General features: G+C 39.4%; 1 long non-coding RNA gene across 1 annotated transcript; it reads right to left on the reverse strand.

Moving 5' to 3' along the window:
* Positions 1 to 478: 478 nt before the first annotated feature.
* On the reverse strand, positions 479 to 5430 carry LOC120443317. The gene is made up of 4 exons (XR_005615341.1): positions 5153 to 5430; positions 4483 to 4512; positions 3037 to 3113; positions 479 to 1165 (listed from the first exon to the last, which is right to left on the reverse strand). It is a non-coding gene; the product is annotated as an uncharacterized LOC120443317 (long non-coding RNA).
* Positions 5431 to 5697: the final 267 nt, after the last annotated feature.

Here is a 5697-nt window from a genome sequence, read left to right on the forward strand (position 1 = left end):
TAGAGCTGGAGAAACAGCCATGAATGTCATTTTGTGGAATTTTAAGTTTTGATGTTTCTATGTATAAACGACATGCTCCACATTAAAGTCATCCATGTTTTCCTTAAAGGGGTCAAAAGAAATCGACATCTAGGCACATTATATAAAACACAGATAGTTATTAGTTATCTTTGCTTTTGTGAACATACCTGATCTTCTGTGAAGAGGGCAGGCCAGCGTTTCACCATCATGTTTATGGGGGTTCAGAGTCCACAACCTCTTTTTTTCTTCTCAAAGCAAAAGTCTGATCCATCTTTTGTTTTACAAGAAGTCCATTTGGGGTTCTCTTCTGCATTTCATCAGCCAAGTCCTTACGGGCCTCTTCCAGGGCAGCTTGATCAAATCCATCCGGAAAGTTGGGCAAGTAGTTGATTTCACCTTTCTTTGCCTTTTTATCCGCTTGTTTGCTGGTTGTCCATCTGATGAATGCCTTCCCGCTTACCGGCATTTACTGCAACATCAAGGCATCCTGATTGCCTGCGCTTTGTTCTATAATTTCCCATTTTATGCTTTAGACTATTTTTCCAACCACAACAGCGAGTGACAGAGCCTCGCTCCTGGAGACAGGGGTGTTTGTTTATCAGTGCTGTTGCAACACTTTCAAACTGAGCAGCAGTTGGGTATGCTGTGTAGCTATACATGCTTTCTGCCAGTCTCTCTAGTATCTCATGTTTCAGCTCTTTTGAGACCTTAAGGTGTGTTCCTTCACTCATAAACAGCAAATCTGCTTGCCTCAGTCTATACTCCACATCAACAGAAAATGTTGGAATGTCAAAAATTCTGGCCATGGTTCACGTCGATCCTGAGGTGAATGTGAGAGTATCTCTGTATCTGCAGTACTTGTGTCGCTAAAGACGTCATCAGATGAGACAGGCACCAGGTCAAAGACAGGCAGGACTTTAATGGTTGGTTTTTCTGGAAGTTCTTGAAGATCTGTTAGATTACATAGTTCATTATTGAATTCAGGGTCTTGGAATTGGAGACTGAAGTTGTATTGAAGTCCCAGTGACTCTCGAAGCTTGGTTATCAAGTCTTTTACTGTAGAAGGCCTTGAATGTAGGATGACTTTCCTTATATCTGCCTCTGTTAGAATGACTCTCATGGTCATTTTCTGGTTTGCAGTCATCTTGGAAATAGAAACAACAATTAGAATATAACTTTACATATAAAAAAGGAATTTAACGGCTAAACAATCACTATGTGCATCACAAAAATAGTTGATTAATGCATTTGTTGCCTAAATTCAGTACACTTTTTTTTCCTTCAGAAGAAACATCACTATGAAAATAATTAAGATAACTTAAATGATAGAAGTGTTTATGATTTCAAGTCAAAATATTTGAGAGCATCATACTGGGCTTTGGAAAACACTGAACAAGCTGAACTATCACCAACACAGAAACAAGTTATGAGTACTATCCAGAGGGGGAAAAAACTATGGATGTCCATGAGATTGAAGTTGTACATCCAATAAATGTGTGTTGTTTTTGTTGGTGTTGCTTGTGTCTGTGTGGTACATGACTTTGTTGTTTGTCTTGGTGTTCTATGTAAGATAAGAAAATTATGATTTATCCTGAGATTTAAGTGGTAATTCCATTTTTTAGTCTATTTCTATAGAAGCCCCCCTACTCAAATGTACAAGAAAAACATTTACTAAAATAGTCAGACATTTATGAAAAAATATAAAACCCTTCTCAGACTGTATTATTATATATTTCATCATGAGCTCTAAAATTAGACAAAAAACCTTACAGTCTAGACTGATTGCAGAAACCACACTTTTGCTTTTTAGCATATAATATGACGCTTGAGGGTCACTACTAAATGTTGACCATATGTGTATGCTGGAAGAGGGAACACATCATTTAGATCTTTCAGCTGCACCACACACAGAGAGGGGTTCCTGCTGTCACAGATGAGTTCAAAAGACCTCAGATGCTCGTGGTACCAAGCAGTCATCTCATTACAAATAAACAGGATCTCGGTGTTGAGTGCCACTATCTGTTTGATCTGCCTAAATGAAGGTAGCCCAGCGCATGAACCAACAGAGACTATCATGCCAGAACGATATGTAACTCCATCTACAGAGACTGATGATGCAACAAGCACTGATGTAAGCTGAGGAACTTTCCGGCAGAAAACCTGTTGGACATCCTCAGGATAAGATCTGATTGATGCTGTAGTGACCTTGTCCATTTCAACTGATGGCCTGAAAAATGAACTTGTGTCCAAATAGTAAGCCATCATTTTCTGATGCTTAACAGCCAATGTCAGAGCTACATTTTTGAAGTTGTGGGCATTACGTATGACCCGTTTGAAGAATTTGTGTTTCCCCTCAAATCGCATTGTCCAAACGTCTGAAAGGGGACCAAATGCTTTGATCAGCTCGGGGTAATGCTCGAGGTAGTGATGTTTTGGCCGTAATCTAAAATCTGGGAATGTTGTTTGCAACAATTCTCTGTGTTCTGACACTTTGCAGTCAAGGAAATGTACTGACTCTTCAGTGTGCTTTGTTGCAACAGCCAACTCAACAATCTCTTTTAGGAGCAGTAAAATGTTCCATGCATCGTCTCCCTCAGGGACTTTATGGCCAATGATAAGTGGGAGCAGCCTAAGTAGAGCCCAGTTCTCATGGCCATTGCCACCAATGGTCCCTTTGGTAGAGAAGCTGTGGGAAATTGGCTGAGGCTGGTCAGTTTTGTCATCAAAGGCATATTCAAAAGCTTTTATAGCATAGTTCAGTGTGTCTATGGTAAAATATTTTTTAGAAATCATGTTTGAAATGCAGAGTGATAGCTCAACAGGAACAATCCTTCCAAAAGGTCATGGAGGATGTCGGGGATACCCATGGACAACGTGAAAATGCTCCAGACCATCAGTCAGTACACACTCTCCTTTAACACCATATTGTTTTGCCTTAGTAGGATCCTGCTTTACCTCCTGCACCTGCTGATTGTGAGCATCAATAGTGCGGGGTTCAAAAGCACCTGAATTTACCTCTTTGGCTTGCATCTCGTCCCTTGTTGCCATGCAGAACCTGCAGAATCTGTCCACCGTAAAGCTTTCGAAGAATCCTGCCAGAGAATGAGCAGCCAGGTTATCTGCAGCCACATATACAACTGTCCCTTTAACACATTCTCCCAACTTCTCAACATAGACACCATGTTGCTCCAAAGAAGCTAGATCTTGAATGAGTGGGTGGAGAATTTTGCATAGCCAAATTCTTTCACATAAGAGGCTTTACACAAGACAGCAAGCTGGATGGAGTGGAGTGTGGATCTGTACTTTGATGGGACATTAGCTATCACCCAATACACTGCACTCATTTTGTGTTTCTTTCTAGATGTTCCCAAAGGGTTGGACACTTCAAAATCATCTGTATATAGTCCAACAGCGATTTTGAATTCATCCCCTTTAAGGAGGTCATTTTCATTACAGTATGTACCATCTCTGTATGAACTGTACTCATGTTGCACATGCTTTTGGATGGAAAGAGCTTTATCCAAAATGTCTGCCCTACTCAACATCTTCTGTAGCATTGGATGCAAAGGTACATATACAGCACTACATTTTTTCCTCTTTCAATAAGGTACTCTACTGGTTTAACCTCTGTAAAGTTTTTATTCACATATGCTGCTCTCCTTTTTGTAGTTGATAAGGGGCCATTCTTGCCACAGAATTTCATCATTACATTACCCTTTTCAGCAGCCCTTACTAATTCTTCCACAACAGAATCTTCCACATTTGTATGTGGTTTGAGAATTTCCTTGACTGCATTATGCAGCAGTGGCTGGGCTAGTTCACAAATCTGTAGCAGCTGTTTTATAACTTCTTGTACTGTATTTTCTGGAATGTGTAGCACTGTTTGCATCTTTAAAAAAAAAGAGCAGCAAGATTGTGCTCCAGCTGTTTTTCTAAATCATGAAGATCTTCATTGGTAGAGTCCTCATTGTCTTCCGATTCGGAGGTGTCATTGGGAGGCTCGTGATATTCTTGTGCCATTTCATTAGTTACATTACCAGCAACAATTTCCGGCCTGAACATCCTCCAGTCGAGTGTTCTGTGCTCTTTACTTCTGTGTGCATTAAATGTAGAATACACACTGGTGTGAAAGTTGCAGCCATTAAATGGACACTGGACTCTGTGATTTACCTTCAAATGTGTACTGCGCAAGTGAGTGAGGAAGACTGCTTCTGTGCAGGGTGCAGAAAAGTCACATGACTGACACTGAAAGGTTACTTGTGCAGTATATATTGGCTGTGGAACCTGGGTTTTTGGTGGATCTTTGCTAAGTGAACCTTGAGTGCATTCATGGAGTTGAATGTGCACACACATTCTTGGTGTAAGCAGGAAATGGGGCTGTTCTTCCATAGTTTCCGTGTTTTAACCGGTAATGTTTTAAAAGGTAACCCCTTTTCTCACACATAAACTCACAATACTTACACTTCCACAGCATCTTCACAACACAAGGATCTGTAAAACATAAAACAAGAAAACTATCAGACCAAAATAATATTGCTGTATAACAAAAAAGTAATAGAACCAAAATATATGTGTTACCATAAAACTGGCACGTAAATAGGTAAGAGAGAGTGAGGAGAACGAGAACAGAGTTCCTACAGGTTAGTTAGTCTTTTAAGACCTTTTATGTTAAAAATGAAAGGTGGCAGTATGTGTAAAAGTTGATAACAAGCCAAGCAGAGTTGTGAAAAATTAAAGAACACTTCAGAAGGCCACAAGAAAGTTTGTCTAACAATGTTGTTTTTTAACGTTGTTACATTTTTTAATGTTAATCATTTCTCTAAGACATCGTGTTCTGAGTTTCTGACCTGGGTCATCATAGTGTTCTAAATCGTTGATTCAGCAAATATAAACTTATGTTACCCTATATATCAAAGTAATTGTGGTTGACAAATTAAACTGACTAAATCTAACTTTATTATTCTGCTGACAATAATAGATGGACTCTAGCTAGCAATAAGTAGCCTATATATTACCGATATGCACCAAGTTTAAACCGTACAGTAAGTGACAGCGTCAAAAAAATACCTCAAGCTTTTTGGTGTTGCATGTTCCAACAAAGATATTTATACTACTTATTTTACATACTAACCGTTCAAGGCGTTCAATGCTGCTGAGAAAATGTCGGCAACAGTCTGCTTTCTTCCCTCCCGCAGAGTCCGCGTTGAATCCGTTGCAGAGGCCTTGTGGGGCGCCCAGTGAAGTTTTGAATTAGGCCCCTCCCCTTTGTTATAAAACTAAACACACCAAGTTAATTCTACTAAACCGGATTAGTGGCACTTACTATTTCAGCTAAAAAGTACAATTAACTAATGTTGTTTAGTAATGATAGCAGGTTTTTACAAAACATAACAGTATAAGTAATGATCACTCAGAAGTTTAACTAGAAACAAAATCTGGGTTTACAGTGTATGATGTGACTAAAGTACAGACTTTCTGCTTTAATTCAACAGCTTAAGATCCACTGTGGAGGTGTTCGGAGGTAAAATTAGAAAAAACTGCTACTGTCCAAAAAGCTGACAGCTAAGTGGATAAAAACAGGCCTACAAGGCGCTTGGGTCTGCTTTTAATACCTGTTGATAATTACTCAGGTTGCTATTGTTCACATCAGAGACTGTGTTTAAAGAGGTTAGCACA

Source organism: Oreochromis aureus, linkage group 2 (genome assembly GCF_013358895.1).
Source record: "Oreochromis aureus strain Israel breed Guangdong linkage group 2, ZZ_aureus, whole genome shotgun sequence".
Taxonomy (NCBI): Eukaryota; Metazoa; Chordata; class Actinopteri; order Cichliformes; family Cichlidae; genus Oreochromis; species Oreochromis aureus.